At 40.2% G+C, this 22,361-nt stretch overlaps 1 pseudogene; it reads right to left on the bottom strand.

Annotated features, from left to right (window-relative positions):
• Positions 1-18,052: 18,052 nt before the first annotated feature.
• LOC140605504 (PIN2/TERF1-interacting telomerase inhibitor 1 pseudogene) lies at positions 18,053-19,265 on the bottom strand (annotated as a pseudogene).
• Positions 19,266-22,361: the final 3,096 nt, after the last annotated feature.

Here is a 22,361-nt window from a genome sequence, read left to right as displayed (position 1 = left end):
ACCCAGGTGCCCCCAATATACCATATCATCTTTATTCATTCATCAGTCAGTGGACGTTTGGGCTCTTTCCATAGTTTGGCTATTGTTGATAATGCTGCTATAAACATTGGGGTGCATATACCCCTTCAAATCTGACCTTAGAGCATTTTAGTCAAGCAAGGTTCGACCAAAATGGATGGGACTGGCTGGTTGCTCCCAACTGAGCTGGACAAAGAAGAAAAAGTCTGAGTTCAGTGCTTTAAATTCCCAGCTGAAGCTTCACATTAATGACCTGAAAGCTTTTTATATTTTATCTGAAAGAAACCCTTACCTCCTTAACCATAGGACTGAGACTTCTGAAAATCAAACCCACAGTCTCATCCTGTAAATGGCTGAATTAACAACATGAATTCCCAACCTCAAGCAATGTCTCCTGTTAAAGTGAGGGCACTGGCTAGGACAGAATGGGAGCCTGAAAAGTGGAATGGGGACATATGGGGAGATGCCAATAAAGTTTGGGCTGTTGAACTCTTAAATTCTGCTGAATCCTTTTTGCCAGTAGAAGTAACACTTCCACCCTTGTCTGAGAATGTTAATCCCACTTTGCCTGGAACACCTGTTGTGGTCCTTTCTAGAGGTGTTCCTTGCAAGGCATTACTGATTCTCCTCACCACCCTATTTTGCTTCTTCAACTGTAAGTGGACTCCTGTCCCAGCAGGTACCAAAGGGTGAAGTACAAAGTATAATCCACAAGGTGCACTGCATACCAAAAGAACTGCATAATTTTTCAAATCTTTAGATAGAAATCTGGTGACTATGTGGGAATGTATCTTAAGGATGTAGGATAATTGTGGAAAAATATGAAGTTGAATTAGGCCAAATTTATTGATACGGGCCCACAAAACAGATTCTGGATTCAGTATCTTAGTTCAAGGGATTTGAGAGGGCTCTAACAGTTTGGTTAGTTGGCTGGATATGAATTCAAAGGTGGCCCACACTAAGGTCAAAATGCCACAACTGCCTTGGTAGGTATATTGTAGAGGATAGGATCCAAAGGCTTAATGGGATTGGGATGTTAGGGTGGATTTATCATGTAAGACCCACTCTAGGAGAGTCTAGAGGAAGACACCTTTCAGAAATAAATTTGAGGGGGCAGGCCCGGTGGCTCAGTGGTTTAGCTCTGCCTTCAGCCCGGGGTGTGATCCTGGAGTCCTGGGATCGAGTCCCATGTTGGGCTCCCTGCTTGGAGCCTGCTTCTCCCTCTGCCTGTCTCTGCCTCCCTCTCTCTCTCTCTCTCTCTGTCTCTCTCTCTGTGTGTGTGTCTCTCATGAATAAATAAATACAAATCTTAAAAAAAATAAATTGAGTGTGGGGCCCCACCTACCTTGAGCTCTGTGGTTGCTCTTTGTAGGTCAGAAAATACAGTGGGGAGTGCTTCCATCAAGGGGGGATCCCTAAATGCAGTGAGGTTAATGTGATCCCATGGTAACAGGGGGCCAAGTAATGACACTTAGTTGCCAAAGACAACATTGCTTGGTTATAGTAATAAACAGCAGAGTCAGAGTAACTGAATTCTCTAACTCACAGAGACTTAGGCATTGGTGTTGATTATAGTGTACCTAGAAAAGAAATAGGTGAGGAGTCCATGAAATTCTTGCTTGAGCTGTAGAAGTGGAAGAGTTCCAGGCTGAGTGAACAGAAGCCTAACTCTGCTTCAACTGCTGAAATTTATATTGTTAAATCTTTTCCCCAACCTGCCCCAAAGGACCTATGACCATTTACGAGGGAGATTGTGTATTGTGGAAAGGGAAATATTCAGATATTTGGGGGATTACTGGCCACAGTCCCTGAGCTGACACTAATTCTAGGAGGTCCAAAATGCTACTGTGGTCCACTGGCCAGAGCAGGTGATTACTGGAGTTTTAGCTTAGATCCCTTAGTGAGTCTAGTGGGTCCCTGCGTGTGTTGTGGAACCATTTCCCCAGTGCTGGAATGCAGAGTTGGAACAGACCTACTCTGTAGCTGGGAGAATCTGCACATCGATTCCCTGAGCTGGGGAGTGAACAATGTCATGGTAGGAAAGGCCCAAGTGGAAATTCTAGAACTGCCTCTACCTGCACAATGGAAAGACATTGGTGGCTGCAATGTGGACACTGGATTAAAGGCCCCACGAGGGTGTGTGTGTGTGGGGCCCTAGTGGGAAGGAAAAACATCTCAGTTAGAAATGACAGTGGCTAGGAGGAGAGTAGAAATAAGATGAAATGGAGGGACACAGAAAGCTCCCAGAAAATGTGTTTAACATGTGTCATGAGCTGAATTGTGTTTCCCAAAATATCGTATGTTGAAACCCTAACACCCAATACCTCAGAAAGTGAACTTAATTGGAAATAGTGTTATTGCAGGTGTAATTAGTTAAATTAACATGAGGTTATACTGGGGATGCCTGGGTGGCTCGGCGGTTGAGTGTCTGCCTTTGGTTGAGGCGGTTGAGTCCTGGGATCGAGTCCCACATCGGGCTCCCTGCATGGAGCCTGCTTCTCCCTCTGCCTATGTCTCTGCCTCTCTCTCTCTGTGTCTCTTCTGAATAAATAAAATATTAAAAAAAAACATGAGGTTATACGGGGTTGGGTGAGCCCCTAATCTAACATGGCTCATGTCATCATAAAAAGGAGAAATGTGGGCACAAGAGTTGCACACACAGGGAGGCTCCAGTCTTCATTGGAGTCATGCTGCCATATGCCAAGGAACACCAGAGATTGCCAGCAAAGCCCCAGAAATGAGGAAAGAGGCCTGAGAATGATTTTTCCCTAGCACCTTTGGAGGGGCTTGTAGCCTTTAGAACTGAGAGACAAATTCCTCAGTTTTAAAGGGGAATAAAAACAGTAAACCAAAGAAATACCACATTTCTGGAGGGACTGCAGAGATTAGTGCCACCATCAAGGATTTAAAGGATTCAGGTCTGGTGATTCCTACCACATTCCTATTCAACTTGCATATTTGGCCTGTACAGAAAAGGGGCAGCTCTTGGAGAATAATAGTGAATCATCATATTTATAACTAGATGGTGACTCCAATTGCAACTACTATGTGGTTTCATTACTTGAGTCCATGGATACATTTCCTGGCACCTGCTATGCAGCGCTTGATCTGGTAAATACTTTTCCTTGGTACCCTGATAGCCACCACCAGAAGCAGTTTGCAAGACTAGCAACACACTTGCACTGCCCTACCTCAGAGGTATGTCCATGCTCCAGCCCCACGTCATAATTGAGTCTGCAGGATCCTTGATCACTTTTCCCTTCCATAAGATCACATTAATCTGTGGCAGTGATGATATTATGCTGATTGGACCTGGTAAGTAAGAAGTAATGACTATTCTAAATGTTTTAGTAAGAGATGTGTGTGTCAGAGGGTGAGAAAAAAATCAACAGCGACATTTCTGGGGTTCCTTTGGGTGTGGAAAGCTGCTTGATTGGTCTCCTTCATTTGACTGTTAGCTCTATGAGGGCAGGAATTTTTTTTATTTTTTCATTTTTTCCCCCTACTTCTGTTCATGGTTCTATCTCCAGTGCCTAGAATAGTACATAGAGTCCCAGGAGGAAATAGATGGGCTTAATAAAGGGACTATCTACAAAGGTGTGGACAGATGGAGGGAAACCACAAGAGTGGTATAATACAACAGGACAAGTACCAATTGGGCTGTTGCACCCATAGGCCTGAAGAACTAGTGCATAAGGAGTGCAAAGAGGCATAGTGCCCCTCATCATCAGTGAGTAGCAGCAACCCAATTTTTCCTTGGTAGTTTAGATGAATTACCCAAGTCAATATCGTGATCCTCTCCTTTGCCTGTTTGTTCAGTAGCATGGGAGCCCAAACTGGTGAGAGAACAGTTTCAGGTTTCAGTTCACCATGACAGTGTTTTCTGGTGAAGCATTCCTTTCTTGGGCACCAGAACTCCCAAATCACTGGACTGGTACCATCTTGTGTGTCTTCTCAGGTTTGTCTCCTGTCCTCTTTTTTTCCTTGGTTGATGTCTCACCCACACCGGGTCATTCCACTTTGAGATTGGAATGAAACACAATACTGCTGGGTGTGGGATATAGCTTCCTGAGTGGCAATGAGGAGACAGTTCACAGAAGTTCAGAAAATCAACTCAGTGGTGAATGGTCCTCCCTGAACAGACAACAACAACAACAAATACAATTTTTCGGTCCATTATAAATGCTCACAAAAGACCAACCTGAGCAGCGGAGGCTCTTCTATGACATTTTCTATGGCCATGACTCAGCCTCTTTATTCAGCAAGCCCTATTCTTGCTCAAACGGTTCATGAACAAAGTGATGATGGGGGGTTATGGGGATGAAGGTTATGTATAGACTTAGCAACAGAGGCTATTGCTCATCAAAATTCATCTGGCCACAGTCAGTGCCGAGTGCCTAGTCTTCAAAAGCAGAGATCAATACTGAGCTCTGGATATGGTTCCATTTCCAGGGGGGACCAGCCAGCCCCCTGGTGACACCTTGATTACATTAGACCACCCCTGTTACGGTTTGTTCTCATTAGAATAAACATTTACTCTAGATTTGGATTTCCCTTTGCCACTCACAATGATTCTTGGAAAACCACACTACGTGGGCTTACAGAATGCTCTATTCAGCATCACAGCAGTCCACACTACATTGTTTCTAAGGAATGCATTTCATAGTGGATGAAATGCAACTAGAGTACTATAGCCACATAATTTACAGAGGCCTCTGTCCTCTCTTGGATCCAGAAGGAGTAAATGTTCATGATTTTGTTAGCTCTATGATGCCTTCAAGAAGAAGTCTTTTCATATTTTGTTCAGTATTACTAGTTTCCCTGTGTGATGACATTGGTCCAAATCATCTATTTCCTGATTACTTGAGAGTCGAATTCCTTTACTTTACATATTTGAAGATAGCTCTTTGACCAAGGTAAACATCCCAAACACATTCAATTAATTCTTACTCTCCCTAGTTTTCAGGTTCTCCTACCATGTGGTCATTGTTCTAGGTTTGATGATATTTATCTTTTCTCAGCACAATCTTTTCTAGTTTTCCTTATAATACCAGTGGAGAAAAGACAATTTTTCTCCTTACCTTAAAATATTCGGTATTATGAATATTTATTAAGCTAAATTATTTAAATAAAGTTATATTTACTTAGGTTAAATAATATAGGTAAATTAATTTGTAATGAATACTTTTAGGTTATAATCATAATATAAATAAGTTATAATCATAACATAATTTAGGTTATAACATATTCCATAACTAAGAAATAAAAGTAATACAAAATCTTTATAAAACATTCAGTTTAGAAGGATATAAAGAGAAAAGCAAAAGAAGTCTGCATCTGCCCTAATTCACACAGCCCTTCCTGTGCTCCCCTCAGTGTGGCCTCTTTACCTAGAAGTATCTCTGTTGACAGGGTTTTGGTTATTCTAGAAATAACACATGATATCAATAATTTTTTCTCCTAAAGAATAGATCTCTTTGCTTTTAATAGCTGCATAGTGTTATTACATTGTGTAGTTATAGCATAATTTAATCTGCCCATTCCTTTATTTTTATTATTTTATTTTATTTTTCAAAGATCTTATTTATTTATTCATGAGACACACACACACACACAGAGGTAGAGATATAGGCAGAGGGAGAAGCAGGCTCCCTGAGGGAAGCCTGATGCAGAACTCGATCCTACGACCCCCCGGAATCACGACCTGAGCCAAAGGCAGATGCTCAACCACTGAACCACCCAGGCGTCCCCCATTCCTTTATTTTATTTTTATTTTTTTTTATTTTTTTATTTTTTTTCATTCCTTTATTTTTAAACATTTAAAATTTTTTTCCTATTTTCAACAATGCAATAATGAACATACAGAGATCTCTGTAGCATATGTTTATTTATTTACTTATTTATTTACTTTTAAATATTTTTCCTGAGAGACACACAGAGAGAGGCAGACACATAGGCAGAGGGAGAAGTATGCTCCCTGCAGGGAGCCGGATGAGGGACTCAATCCCAGGCCCCCGGATCATGACCTGAGCCAAAGGTAGATATTCAAACATTAAGCCACTCAGGTGCCCCCCCAATTTTTTTTTGAGAGAAAGCATGAGTAGGGAGAGGGAGCATAGGGAGGAGAAGAGAGAATCTTAAGCAAGCTCCATGTCCAGCAAGGAGCCCTACACAAGGCTCTGATCCCAGGACCCTGAGATCACCACCCAAGCGGAAATCAAGAGTCAGAGACTCAACTGACTGAGCCACTCAGGTGCTCTGGGCATAGAAATTACTTTTCTTTCTTTCTTTTTCTTTCTTTCTTTCTTTTTTACTTTATTTATTTAAAAAAAGTTTTATTTATTTATTCATGAGAGACACAGAGCGAGGCAGAGACATAGGTAGAGGGAGATGCAGGCTCCCTGTGAGGATCCTGATGTGGGACTTGATCCCAGGACCCCGGGACCACGACCTTAGCCAAAAGCAGATTGCTCAACCACTGAGCCACCCAGGCGCCCCTAGAGATTACTTTAAAAAATAATCTAAAATATTGGGTTCTGGCCCAGTTTAATTAGGGAAAATAAAAGATAAAACCATATTTGTTCCTCAACTGGATTATATAAATCATGCTGGTTATACCAGTACAAAGTTAAGTGGATATGCTACTTCCTTTTTGGCAGCTACATCTCTCTACTACTTCATATTCAGCTTATGAGGAGGATAAGAAAAAAAATTCCACTCTGTTTCACATGAACTGCAGACAAGAAGTTTGTTACCATTCTGCACTTATGCAATTGACAAAAAACAAAAAACAAAAAACTCAATTCAGGAATTTCCAGTTGTATTCATTAAATTGCATAATCTTTCTTTACAGAATACAAGAAAAGGTTTTGTATGGTTGTTATTACTGTAGACACTACTACTTTGTACACCTGCAATAGTCCTGGTACTCTAACCAATGGGTTTCAGGAAGATTTTGTGCTTTCTTGAAGATTATGGATAACTTTGCCAAACAATGACAGATTTTATCTTCCCTGATATGTAATTTCTTATGGTATTTCTCATCAATAAGTTGTTTTAAAGTAGCCTGTCATGGCACAAAGAGAGCTCATAATTTCAAAATATGTATTTCTCGCCAGCATTGGTTGCCACATACAGGCTTTTTCGAAGTCCATTTTTTTTTCATCACTAGAGGGCAATAATGCTCCACTAATCAAAGTATAGTGGGCGGTGAACTCTCTCTTTTAACTTTTGTTATTTAATGGACTGTCTATGCTATTGCAGACCTGCTAGATAATTTATTTCCTCCCAGACCATTACCAGAATATAAGGCTTGCTTATAATAGAGTTGTTTTTCACACACTACGTGCCTGACATACTATTAGAACCAATGTGGTCTGCTGTCACTGGTCTCACATATTCAGTCATATAGGATTGAACTCTTTTCTCTGTGTAAAAATACACCCAGATTCTGATGACTTCTCGTCCTTTCCACTATTGCCACTCAGATTCAAGCTACTACTCAGGTTCAAGACCTCAGTGAGGTCTATGCTAACTACTCGCAGCAGTTAGGCTAGGATGTTCTGCAGTAACAAACAATTCCTGCCTGAATCTCACTTCCTCCATCAACACATAGCTTGCACTAAGTGTCTTACACGGGTTGGCAGGGCTTCTGCTCATTACAGTTACTCAAGAATTCTGGCTGATGGAAGCTTCCATTTGGCATGTTCTTGCTGCAGCAGAGGGAAGGGCATGTGGGGAATCATGTACTATTCTTAAAGCTTCTGTCTAGGGATAACACATGTCATTTCTGTTCTGCACTGGCCAAAGAGAGTCATGTGGCTATACCTAATGTGTATATGATAGGGAAGTACAGTCCTAGCATGGGTCCAAATACATTTGGGGATCAGTAATAACGAAGCCAAATAACTTTATTTAAAATTTCTTAAGTACCTATTTTTGCCCTGGGACTTTGCATCTTCCTTACTCTGTTGAATTCCCCCACACCACCCCACCACGAGCATGTATTACTTCCTAACTTACTAATTAATTTACCTTATTATTTTTCCTATTATATATTTTCTATTTTTGTCTGTATTGTTCTGTATCTACATTGCTTAGAACAGCGATTGTCTTACAGTAGGTGTTCACATTTTTCTTCTTAGCTAACTAGAAGTTATGTATTCAAGTTCTATTACTTTTAACTTGCGTCTTGATTTCAGCAAGTCTGAAATTGGGGCACCTGGCTGGTTCAATCAGAAGAGCACATGACTCTTGATCTTGGGGTTGTGAGTTTGAGCCCCACATTGGGTGTAGAGATTATTTAAATAAGTAAAAATTAATTGAGATAACCAACCTCCTCCAGAACTATGTATGTAAAGAAACTTTCATCTTTTTTTAAAGAACCTTTCATCTTAAATCATTCCCAATTATATGTTAGACTTACTTAATATTCTAGTTCTACAAAGATTTGTTCCCCTGCAAATTTATCACTTTTTATTATTGTTTTATGTAGATTACTTAGCCAAGGTTTTCCAGGGAAACAGAATCAGGAGGAGATAGATACATTCATATATATATATATATGCATCTATATATATAAATGTAAATATATATATGTAAATATATGATATATATATACACACACACATAAATATATGTATATATGTGTGCTTGTATCTATCTATATCTATATATCTTTCACCATTGCATATGTTTTGAGGACACAGATTTCTTATAGTTTCCATTTGGGGGGCTTAAGGATTTTTTTCTTCAAAAATTGAGGAATTGAGGAGTTGGCTCCTTATGAAGAGTTGGCTCATACAATTGTGAGGAATTGGCCCACACAATTATGGACTCTGAGAAGTCCCAAGATCTGTCTGCAAGCTGGAGACCTAGGAAAGTCATTTGTGTAATTCAGTCTGAATCTGAAGGCCTGAGAGCCAAGGGAGCAGATGGTTTAAATCTCAGTCTGAGGGCTGGAAAAGATGAAATGAGAAGTCCCAACTCATCCAAGGAGGCAGAAAGCATAAAGGGGCAAATTCCTTTCTTTTCCTCCGTTCTATTCAGGTCTTCAATGGGTTGGGTGTTGCCTACTTATACTGGGGAAGGCAATCCACATTCAAATGATAATCTCATCTAGAAACACCCTCACAGACAAATCCAGAAGTAATGATTTACCTGGGCACCCCGTGGCCAGTCTAGCTGACACCATCATGCTGTTTAGATTTATCCACATTTAGCCACATTTTGCATTTTACTTCTTTCCTCTAGTTTCTTTTCCTTTTTTCTAAATTATAGCCTTCGGAATTCATTTCAGTCAATGTTTGGTAGATGTCAACTCTCTCATTCTTTGTCTTAAAATGTCTTTCATTTGCCTCCCTTTTTTATTGATTGTTTAGCTTCTCTGTATGGAGTTCTAGGTAACAATGATTTTCTTTTTCCCTTTGGAGAAATACGCTTTTCTTTCTTTCTTTCTTTCTTTCTTTCTTTCTTTCTTTCTTTCTTTCTTTCTTTCTTTCTTTCTTTCTTCTTCTTTCTTTCTTTCTTTCTTTCTTTCTTTCTTTCTTTCTTTCTTTCTTTCTTCTTTCTTTCTTTCTTTTTCTTTTTTTTTTTTTTTTAAGATTTTATTTATTCATGAGAGACACAGAGAGAGAGGGGGAGAGAGAGAGGCAGAGACACAGGCAGAGGGAGAAGCAGGCTCCATGCAGGGAGCCTGACGAGGGACTGGATCCCCGGTCTCCAGGATCATGCCCTGGGCTGAAGGCAGCGCTAAACCGCTGAGCCACCCAGGCTGCCCCTACACTTTTGTTTCGACTGTTGTTGAAAAGCCTACTTTTCGTCATTCCTTTGTAGGTAATCTCTTCTTTTTCTTGGTGTTTAAAATATTTTCTTTGTCTTGGTGTTTTGCAGTTTATTATAACATGATGAGGTATTAAGATTTATATCCATATTAACCGCTTGATACTTTTTTGTGGTTCCTGAGTCTGAAGACTCATGTGTTTCATTAATTCTAGAAAGTTCTCAGCCATCTCTATCATCTTTCACATCTATTTTTTCTGGAATTCCTATTAGACATATGTTTATCTTCTCATTTATCCTCTGTGTCTCTTAAACTCTCTAATACTTTCCATCTTCTATCTTGGTTACATTTTGAGTTATGTTCTTTGCTCTGTTTCCTTCTTCATCTGTGTCTAATCTGCTGCCTAATTTGACTAATGGGTTTTTTAGTTTCGGTGATCACATTTTCATTTCATTTTTCCATAGTCTTATCCTCGCTTATGTTTTAATTCCTTTCTGAAATGTCATTAATCATTTTATAGTCTTCATGTGATCAATTATTTGAGTATCTGAAGCTCAGGGCTTGATTTCCTTCTACCTGAACTTTATTACATACTTGTTATCTCTGGTGGCTCTTGCTCATGATGGGTTATTAAGTACTGAATTGTGTAATTTTATATTATGAGCTCATCTTCAGCAGGGCTTTTTTTGGGAATAGTGGTGTGTGCATGTCCCTCTTGTGTAGATTTCTTCTGCCAAGTGCTCCAGTGATGGAACCATCCTACAAGCTATTTATGTATTGATTTTGGCCTGAGAGTTCCTGGACTCTGATGTAACATTGATCCATAATTGAGTTTCCAATGAGGAAATGACTTTTAGGTCCCCCTGCTTAGAATCTAGGCCAAAAGAAACAAGCTTCCACACCATCTCCTTATGCTGGTAGAAAGAGATTTTCTAGTCCACTATTAAGGGAGGGAGAGTAGGCAGGGCCCAGTTTCAACTCTCTATTTGAGAGTTTCAAGACTTTTTGCTTTGTTACCAAGTGCACATCAAAACCCCATTCTCTAGATTAGTCAAAGTGTAAATAAAGCCCACCAATCCAGAGTAGCTGCCACAGCAGCTTAATCATATACTGCTCTGGTTTTTAGTAACCTCCTCCTTTCTGGCCTTTGGGAATTTCTATTACTTTCCTGTGAGCTTAGCTATCTATCCAAAATGATGTTTCACCTGGCATTCTTCTGTGTTAATGGTGGGAGGTGTTTTCAGAATATTTGAGTCTGTCCTATTAATAAAACTAGAAATTTTCAGTATTATATTTGATCTATCAAAGCACTTTATACCATTCATCACAGACTAATTTACATCAATAGCACACACTTACACAGATGCATGGTGCATGACACACATGTACTTATGCATGTGCTCTTTTTTTCTCTCCATCTTCTGTTGTCTGGTCTCTTAACCCTATGAAGATCTCAGTAGATTCTTTTTTAAAAAAAATATTTTATTTATTTATTCATGAAAGACACAGAGACAGGCAGAGACAGGCAGAGGGAGAAACAGGCTCCTTCTGAGGAGCCTGATACGGAACTCAACCCCAGGACCCCAGGACCACGACTTGAGCCAAAGGCAGATGCTCAACGACTGAGCCACCCAGGAGCCCTAGATTTTTCATTATAAGCAATACTGCTGAACTGAGTTTATCAAATCTGCAAATCCAGAATTTAAGAAGTCTGTTGCAAGTGACAGACTCACCATTAGTATCTGTATGTAACTTTATTCTTTAGAGGCTCTAAGTGAAAAAGAAGTTTGAATGGTTAGGAAAGTTTATGGAAGCATTAGGAGCTTTTTACTTTATTTCCCCATTTATCATCAATAGAAACTTTGCAGGAAGTCTGTGCAGGGGTTGATATCTGCGCAGTCAGAAAGCCTCTGTTTGAATCTAGCCTTTGCCAGTCTATGACACTTAACAACTTACTTGATCTCTTTTTGCTTCAGTCTTCACATCTGTGAAATTAGTGTTCAAATATTGTGAGCAGTGAATGAGTGGGTATATATATCAGCATAGTGCTTGGCATGTAGAAAGATCTCAATAATATGTTAGTTATTATAATTATTATTATCATTACTTATCTCTCTGCTTGAAAAAACTCAACTGCCTCCAAAAGACCTCCGAAGGCCTGTGCATTAGGCTGAACTATATGAAGTTGCCATGATTTTAGGTCAAAAATCATCAAAGATTGGTAATTTCACATGGTTCATTTCAGAGTATGAATACTAATTTGAAGTTGTTAGAGGAAGTAATGTCAGAAGGAAGACATTTTGATAACAGAATTACAGATGCGGGCTCATTCTCTGGGGACATACAGAAAAATTCCTAGGTGTTGAATTGTGCCCATCTGAATTCCTCGTTGGCTGGGCATTTCCTTAATTTTATTTTAATTTAGTTACTCAATTTTAACTTTGCCTAATTTAGTTAAAGTTTTGCTAGAAAGTTGCAGGAAAGTTATACATTTCAGTGTATTGAACTGGCCCGTGTATCTGAAAGAAAAAAAAAAATTCCATTTTGGAAGTGATCATTAAGAATAGCAGCTGGCCAGCTTGTTAGTTATTTGGCTGGGCACTTTGTTAGTGAGCTCCGAAGGTGTCCTGCTGAGTGATTAGGAGAAAGAATTGAGAGTGAATTTACATACTTCGAGATCTGATCTTCTGGTTAACTGTGGATAGCTGATTAGTAACGGTGGAGAAAATAAAGGTCCTGTTGGGTGGCCCACAGGGAGCAATGTGTAATTAGAAGCAGCATCCCTTGCCAAACAGAGAGCTGATACTGTAGGGTTGATGAAGAACCTCCTGACACTGGGACTTGGAATTTAGCCTAATTTCTGTCACTTCCTCCTATAATTTGACTGTGTGATTCACTGACAAGAAAAGCAGCTCTGCGAGGCAAACCCTCCCACACTAGAGCCTCTCAAATACTGTCTGCCTTCTTTTAAATTCACTCCTCGCTTAGAGATCAGTGATTAGGTAACCTCTCCAACTCAGTTTTTATGATTAAGGTAAATTAGAAAATTAGTGACAATTAAATCAGCTATGGGAGAGGCTTGAAATATATGGCCTGTCAAGACATCGTTATTACATTCTGTAGCACTTGATATGATCTCAAGACTTTGCCTCCTCTAGCATCATGGCTGGCAAGATTTAGTTTCTGTTCCTACCCCAAACTGAATGGAGGCTGAATGCTGACTTGAAGCACAGAGGGGGCATTACCACATCTCTAAACCTGTCAGAACTTTTAGGTGACAATTTCTCTTAAATACTTCTTAAGAAAATTATATAAGTTATCCATCATAATGTCTGTAATAGAGATAAACAAAAGGATAAAAACAAAACCAGATCACCCATGATGGCTCAGAAATAGTTGTATTAACATCTAGGTATAGAGTAAGGCTTTGAGCAGAGAGATGATTCAGTCCAGAGAAGCTGTGGAGAAGTACGTATTTTTTATTAACAGAAAGGCACTCCTTCCATGTAACAGAAGGAAAAAGAAAGTAGTTGTAAAGGGACGATTGGTGGTTGAAACACAAGACTTGGCCAGTGGGTTCTGTATTCTTCATGAAGTATGAGGAATGATCACCAGTTGAGGGCGGAACACAGGAGAAAGTCAGAGTTTTAGTGGAGTGGAAAGGTATGAAATAGTAACAGAAAACCCTTCATACATGAGAAGTCGCTTCCCACTTTCCCTTCCCACAAGCCTTTGGCAACTACTAATTAGCCCTTCCAACTAATTTCCCTATTCTGGATATCTCATATAAACGGAACCATGTAATACAAACCAGGTCGTCATTTGTGTCTGGCTTCTTTCCTTAGTTTTCAAGGCTTATCATGTTGTAGCATGCATGCACCAGTATTTCACACCTTCATATGGCTAAATAATACTCCATTGTATGGATATGCCACATTTTGTTTATCCATTCACTAATTGTTTTTTACGATTTTTAATTTATTTCTTTATGAGAGACCCTGAGAGAGAGAGACAGAGACATAGGCAGAGGGAGAAGCAGGTTCCCTGTGGGGTGTCTGATCTGGGACTCTGATTCCCAGACCCCGGGATCATGACCTGAGCCAAAGGCAGATGCTCAAGCACTGAGCCACCCAGGCGTCCCTATCCATTCATTAATTAATGATATTTGAATTGTTCTCACCTTTTGGCTATTATGAATAATGCCACTATGAACACGTGTACAATTTTTATTTCGACATACATTTTTAATTCTCTTAGGCATATACCTAGGGGAGGAATTGTTGGGTTGTATGGTAATTCTATGTTTAACCTTTTCTTTTCTTTTAATATTTTTTTAATATATATATTTTTTAATTTTTATTTATTTATGATAGTCACAGAGAGAGAGAGAGAGGCGCAGAGACACAGGCAGAGGGAGAAGCAGGCTCCATGCACCGGGAGCCCGATGTGGGATTCGATCCCGGGTCTCCAGGATCACGCCCTGGGCCAAAGGCAGGCGCCAAACCGCTGCGCCACCCAGGGATCCCTTTTCTTTTCTTTTTAAAGATTTTATTTATTTATTCACGAGAGACACACAGAGAGAGATGCAGAGACACAGGCAGAGGGAGAAGCAGGCTCCATGCAGTGAACCCGACGTGGGACTTGATTCTGGGTCTCCAGGATCAGGCCCTGGGCTGGAGGCGGTGCTAAATGCTGAGCCACCCCGGCCGCCCTATGTTTAACCTTTTGAAGAATTGCCGAACTTATCTACCGTGGCTGCACCATTTTACATTTATTTTTCATTCTTCTTCTTTTTTTTAAAAAAATATTTATTTATTTATTTTAGAAAGAGAAAGAGAAAGCATGAGCAGGGGGAGGGGCAGAGTGTGAGAGCCCAACACAGGACTCAATCTCATAACACTGGGATCATGACCACCAGCCAGAGCCAAGAGTTAGACTTGCTTCACTGACTGAGCCACACAGGCGCTGCCCACCAGCAGTGCATAAGGGTTTCACTTTCTCTACATTCTTGCCAAAACTTGGCATTTTCCATTTTTTAAAAAAAATCACAGCTATCCTAGGAGGTATAAGGAGTATCTAATTGTGGTTTCGATTTTTCATTTCCTTAGTAGTGATACTGGATTTTTCATTTCATTATTGTACTTTATTTTTTAAAAAATTTCTATTCATGAATTTCTATTCATCTTTTTATAATTTCTGGCTGTTTACTGGGGTGTCTGGGTGGCTCAGTCAGTAAAATGTCTAACTCTTGGTTTCAGCTCAGGTCAGGATCTCAGGATCCTGGGATTGGGCCCCGCACATTGGTGCTCCACACTCAGAATGGAGTCTGCTTAAGGATTCTCCCTCTCTCTCTCTCTCTCCCTCCCCCTGCTCATGCACACATTCTCAAATAAATAAATAAATAAATAAATAAATAAATATCAAGAAAATAGTTTCTGTTTATTGATATTTTCTATTTGGTAAGGTATCATTCTCATGGTTTCCTTGAGTTCTTTGACATTATTTCTTTTGCCTGTTTAAGTGTTTTTAAAATAGTTAATCTAAAGTTTCTGTCTAGTAAGTCCAATGCCTAGGTTTCCTCAGGGACAGCTTCTTTAATTTCCTTATGTCCTATTTTTTTACTCTCTTACTTCTTTTCGTGCCTTGTAATTTTTTATTGAGAGCGGAACATGTTGAATATTAGAACATGGCAACTCCACTCAGTAGATTCTCCCCTATTATTCTCTCTACTCCCCCGTAGGGTATTTTGTTGCTGCTTATTGTACTGGTTGTTTGTTTAGTGATTTTCCTGAACTAATTTTAGAGAGTCTGTATTCTTGGTCACGCATGGCTACTGAAATTTCTACTCTGCTAGTTTAGTGGTCGATCAGCAATTCTACAGAGATGTCTTATGTCTTTAAATGCTGAGAACCTGAACAAAATCTCTCCCTCTTAGAGGTGGGTTCTGAACGTGCTGGGCATGCCATCAACGCTTGGCCAGATAGTTTACAACTCTGCTTTAGCCTTCCTCTCCTGCCTGTGCAGAGCCTGAACATCAGCCACAGGTGAGAGCTTGGAGCTTTCTCAGGTCTTTTTTGAGCATGTGTTCAGCCCTGAGCATGTGTGTAGCCTTCTAGATTCCTAGGAATATGTGGTTCCTTTCCTTCCTTCCTTCCTTCCTTCCTTCCTTCCTTCCTTCCTTCCTTCCTTCCTTCCTTCCTTCCCTCTCTCCCTCCCTCCCTTTTTCTTTCTTTCTTTCTTTCTTTCTTTCTTTCTTTCTTTCTTTCTTTCTTTCTTCCTTCCTTCCTTCCTTCCTTCCTTCCTTCCTTCCTTCCTTCCTTCCTTCCTTCCTTCCTTTCTTTCTTTCTTTCTTTCTTTCTTTCTTTCTTTCTTCTTTCTTTCTTTCTTCTTTTTCTTTCTTTCTTTCCTTTTTTCTTCTTAAAAGATTTATTTATTTATTTGAGAGAGAGAGAGTGAGAGAGAGAGAGAGAGTGCATGAACAGGGAAAGGAGCAGAGCAAGAGGGAGAGAATCTCAAGTAGATTCCTCACTGAGGGTGGAGCCCGACATGGGGCTCCATCTCACAACCCTGAGATTATGATCTGAGCAGAAATCAAGAGTCAGATACTTAACCAACTGAGCCACCCAGGTGCCTCCTGTGGGACTTTTCAAAGCCCTTATTCTTCAAAGCATTTTATATACGAGCCTTTGCTCCCAAGGTTTTGTTGTTTATTGTTCATTCCAAATTTTATCCTTTACTCTAGGTGGCATCAGGTAATATGTTTTCCTTGAAATATTCTTAACAAACATGCCCTCCCTCCCCCACCCAACAACCTCCTCCCTCTAGGTAACTGTCTCAGCTCTGGGAAAGTTCTGACTTCTGTGAGATCGTGGCAAGCCCTTTGAGCTAGTCCTTCAGGGCACTACCAGACTGGTCAAAATAACCACAATCTTCAAGAATAAGGCCTGCCCTGCTCCCTCTAGTACTAGCAGACTGAACTGGGAATGTGGGCTGTTGTCTTCAAGACATTGCCAAGCTGGGGTGGAGGATAGAGCCAGGGTAAGTTACAAATGCCACAATGTGCACTTCCCAGGATTCAGCTGTTTTTTCCTCGATTAAGCACCCCTATTTCCCATGTGCTGATTAAATTCTAGTATTCTGAGAAAGTTGATTCTAACAAATTTTGCCAGTTTATTCATCACTTTTATGGAGAGATGGACTTGTAGATTTCCCTCCTTTGCCATTTTCACCGATGTCACTTCATAGCGGAATCCTGTGGTATATTGCCTCTTTCATGAAACTAAATTAATACCAGATGGTTGCCTAATCTGTAAAGTCAGAGTCAGGATTTGGATGACTTAGGGGATTCAGTCACTGTACTGTGAGGGCTGTGGTAATTCCTTTATTACACAGACCCCAGTTCAGGAAGGAACCTCTATTCCTTGCAGATAAAACAGACACATTCTTAATGTTTCAACCTCTTTTCTAAATGTTCTGCAGACTACAACTCAACCAGTGATAAATGTGCATCATTAGTATGTGATGAATACTTCAGTTAACTTTGTATGATGCCCTTCTATGGGGCAGGGAAAAATATTTTTTTGCAGTCTATAAGCTTGGGGTATTTCAGTTGATAACTACTATCATCCATTTTTTGGTTAATGTTTGCTCGCTCAATTTTTAGAATACAATGTTCTCTGGTTCTGTTTTTTTTTTTTTAAGATTTTATTTATTCACAAGAGACATAGGCAGAGGGAGAAGCAGGCTCCCTGTGGGGAGCCTGATGCTGGACTTGATCCCAAGACCCCAGGATCATAACCTGAGCCAATGGCAGACATTCACTCAATCACTGAGCCACCCAGGCATCCCTTCTCTGATTCTGTTTTAAATTCTGTGTACTGAAAAAATAAAAATAAATAAATTCTGTGTGCTGGTAGTTTCAACTCAGCTTCTTTCCTCCTTTATTCTCTCTTTCAGCATTTTATTTGAGAAGAATTCTAATATATTATAAAGCAATACGTTTTAAAATCCTATAACCATCTAACTTCAGTAGTTAGATCTACTTTGGCCAATGCTACTTCATCTGTTACCACCCTCAAGATTATATAGGCATCTGGAAATATTTTAGTGGATGTCACTAAATGAGTAAGAACTTATTTTATTTTATTTTATTTTATTTTATTTTATTTTATTTATTATTATTATTATTTTTTGCAGTCTAACAAGAAATATATTTGTTTATGAGAGCCATGATTTGGGACATTAGAAAGTTCTCCAGAGATGTGGTAGGAAAACTGTGGTAAGAGGGCGAGACTCAGCAACCCCCCGGGCATGTCAAAAGATGTGCACAAACTCTCTCGGGTGAACTCTGCTCTGACTTCAATCCAAAAGGGTTTGCACACAGGGCCCGACAGCTTTAGTGGCTGGAAGGCCCCAGCTCGAGAGAATTTATTTGGAACCTTTCTTCTTTTTCTTCTTCTTCTTCACAGGTGTGTCATGTAATGTAGCGTCCATAGCTACTTCAACTTGGTTTTTCTTTTCTCTCCTTTTCTTGGACTTTAGGGTAATGTCCTGGACATGAGGTGGCCACACACAATCTTCTCCATTTTCAGCAGAAACACCAGAATTCTTGTCCCAACAAGGGTCTCCAAGCTGCCACTCAACTTGGTGTCTCTTCTTCTTGGCCTTGGGTACGGTGTATATCTCCACTTTTCTATCTTTTGCCTCTTTCTTTCTTTTCTTTCCATTTTTTCTTTCCGTTTGGGTCTCTGCAAAGTCAGGCCCTGCTGCTATGACCTGTGGCTTGTTCTTTAGCTCTGCCTTCCTCTTGGCAAAGTACTCCTGGATGGTGAAGGCACTGGTCGTTGTAGTGGAGGATGAGTTCCCATCTGGAGTGGCAGGGCTGGAATCATCCTCAGGAATCTTCTTACTCTGTCTTTTTCCAAAAATGCAGTCAAGATCTGTTTTGCTCCGACATGATAGATCATTCCCTTTTGTGAATTTCATATAATGAACACTGTTTTTTGGAGATTTTGGACTTTTCTTCGAGGCTGAAAGTTTTCTTCTCTTTGTTGTGTGAGGAATCTGTTGTTTCCTGCCCATGGCAAGTGTTCAGGTCAGCCAAAAGCTGGTTAAAATCATCCTGATGAGCAATCCAGTTATCTTCATTATTGATTGTAGCTCCAAGTCCCAGGTGGTTATTTTTAACTTGAACTTTAATATGATCTGTTGCTCCTTGCTCCTGAGCCCCTAAACCCTTTCCTTTAGACCACCCCATTTTTTCTAGCATCCTCTGGCCAAACTTGGAATCATCATTGCTCCACGCAGTGTTTCTTGGATCCACAGCCCACTTCTGCTTCCTCTGATGCTCAGCCAGCATAGACATGTCGACAGCCTGGAACGCTGCGAGCCTCCGGACCTGAGCGGTGGCGGCTACCGAGCAGCCGGCTCGCGGAGAAGCGAGAAGCGTGGGGCCGGCAGACCAGGTGGACCCAATAACTCATTTTAGAAAACAAAACCCCCAACATGGGGTGGTGGTCTTTCAAAGTGCAAATGCACTGGGGAAGGATAATAGTCAATTCCTGGACGTGGGAATGAGAATGGAGTACCTGATATGACCTTTAAGAGAGAACAGCTGAGGGCACCTGGGTGGCTCAGTTAGTTAAGTATCTGCCTTTGGCTCAGGTCATGATCCTGGGGTCCTGGGGTCCTGGGATCGAGCCAGGCATCGAGCTCCTTGCTCAGCAGAGAGCCTGCTTCTCCTTCTCCCTCTGTCTGCCACTCTGAGCCCTTGCTTGTGCACGTGCTTTCTCTCTCAGTCTGTCAAATAAATATATATATATATTTAAAGACAGAAGAGCTGAGGTATAGCTATACACTTTCCTTGCTCTGTGAGCTCAAATCCTTGAATTCTCCAGCAAACATCTTTGAGTCTCAGCTCCCTCATCTGTTAAAAGGGAATAATGATGTTTCTCTTGGAATGGGGGGGTGTGAAGAGAGATGTAATGTAAAACACTAGCACAGTGTCTGGCACATAGTAAGTGCTTCGGAGGTGGTAGCTATAATAATATGAATTATTTTTAGCTGACTGCGAGTGAGGAAATCTCTAATAGCATAAAATCTAGAGCCAGGAGAAGGGGAACCTGAACTATAGATTAAGAGAGGGTAAAAGGTGAGAAGAAGGCATCTGAGAAGAAATTTGGGTTACTAGACACTTGTGTAGCTGTCATCTGAATTGAGTGGGGATATACCCAGGATCCTCTCTTTGCTGTTTATCATAGCAACAGCTTTTCTTGCCTGTATCCTTCTAGGGCAGTTACTCATTAATATCTAGGTAATTCTGCTTGGCTATGATCCTTCCACAGTCTTGTGAAAACTTTGTTCAGAGACTACTTCCTTCAAAGATCAAGATGGATCTGGACTTCAATCACTGAGACCTTGGGGGGTATATGTGCTTTATACAGGTAAATTTGTAATTTCTCATCTGGATGGATTTTTACCTCAACTTACAAGTGAAGCAGGAAAATTGGGCATTTCAAGCTGAGATCCTAGTACTCAGCCAGAAAAGCTCTTCCTTCCTGCATGCTTGGGAAGCTGATGAGAACTTCAGTTCCCTCTGTCTCGCATTGCTTATTAAAGACAGAAAAACAGGAACACAGAATAATGATTCACTTCAGTCATTCATGAGGAGAGTTGGGATGAAATCTCTCAGCCTCTGAATTCACTGAATTGGCACAAAGATCCATTTCTGCCTCCGTGCTTCCTTTGGCAGTGGGGTATATCAAGCTGTGCCAGCTGGGATATTTCCCATCTTCCTCCTCCATCTCCCCTTGGCATTTGGACAAAAATCCTTGTACATATACAACCATTTAGCTTTGGTAGTGATTTTATTGGCTGTGTGTTTATCCTGGAATTTAGTTTGTAGACCAGATACCAATGGTATGCATATGATTATCCAGGTTGATTGATGGATTGATCCATTTATTTAACAAAGTGTCTGTGTGCCAAGTGGGTATTAAGCTAGGTGCTGGTGTGAGAACCAAGTATGAAAACATCACCTTAATTTGAATTTTAATTGAGGTGGAAGGCAGTTGATTTTGCAGATTTGTTAGCTTAAATTGTCTAGGAGATTGTGTGGATTCAATAGTACAGACCTGTCTAAGCTTGGACTATCTATATGATCGTATCTATAGACTTCATAGGCCCAATCACTGCTACCTGTTGGCTGCTTTTCAACATATGGATATCAAGATGCCTTCCTGGGATGGACCACTTCAAACAAGACACTGCTAGTATTGATCAAGAATTCTTTTTTAAAAAAATATATTTATTTATTTATATAGAGAGAGTGTGCTCAAGTACAAGCAGGGGGAAGTGGCAGGCAGAGGGAGAGGGAGAAGCAGACTCCCCAGGGAGCAGAGAGCCTGATGTGGGACTCAATTCCAGGACACTTGGATTGTGACCTAAGCCAAAGGCAGACACTTAACTGACTGAGCCACCCAAGTGCCTTTGATCAAGAATTCTTGAGAATTGGTTTTACGTGTAGGTTACTGGGACACTCAGATGCAACAGAGGACAGGATGTTATCAGAGACTGGGTTTACAGGATGGGCAAGGGATGAATCACTCTGATCTCATCACTGGAATTTACTTTTTACCTTTCTTATATTTAGCTGTACAAAAATGTCCTTTTCATCAACTATGGGTTCTGTTTCAATAAAAATTCTTGCAACCCTTCAATAACAACAAGTCTTAGCATTGTGAGAAGGTATTGTAGTTAGGCTTTCTTTGCAGATGAGAAAAGATGCAAGAAAGGCTTCAACACTCATGTGTTTTGAAAAGTGTGGTAGAGATTTCTAGTGTGGGTTTATCTCCAGTTTTCTTCCCCCTCTGGATATGTGAGAGGAATATCTTCCCTTGCCCCTTGTGTGTGATTAGTTCTGGCCAAAGAATATGAAAAAAAGCAATATATGTCATTTCTGAGCTGAAGCACTTATCTGTTGATGTGACACTCCATTGCTAAGATATATGTCTAGAAGCAGACCTCTTGGGTAGCGTTGTTTGTACATCTTCAACTTTATTATATAATGTCTGCTTTGCTTGGGATAATTTACACTTTGACCAGGTGATAAGAAAGAACCCATTTCTCCACAATTGGAGAAATTCCAAATTACCCAATTTGTAAATAAATAAAACATTCTTGTAATGTAATGATTATACAATGGTCTATTTTTGGTATAAAATTGGATTTCCATAATGACTAGTGAAATTGACAATCCTTTCATATATATATACTGGCAATTTGGGCTTCATTTCCTGTGGACTATTTGGTCCTTTCTATAGGGATTGCGCTTCATTTATAATTTCTCTAAGTAATCTCTCTACATCTTGGTAACTGTACACATTCAGAATCCTGCTTTCACAAGAATGATGTCAGAAAATTTGCATCCCAAGGCTCTTTTGCAGTTAGGATATAGCATATAACCTGGGCTGATGTAAGACTTAATTTAGAAGTGAGCAATGTGAGTGGTATCCTTAGGGTAACAGTAGCTACTATATCAGATAAATCTCATCCTTAGCATCAA

The sequence above is a fragment of the Canis lupus genome, chromosome 15 (assembly GCF_048164855.1).
Source record: "Canis lupus baileyi chromosome 15, mCanLup2.hap1, whole genome shotgun sequence".
NCBI classification, from domain to species: domain Eukaryota; kingdom Metazoa; phylum Chordata; class Mammalia; order Carnivora; family Canidae; genus Canis; species Canis lupus.
The sequence above is the reverse complement of the archived record's forward strand: the minus strand, read 5'-3'. Positions and strand labels throughout refer to the sequence as shown.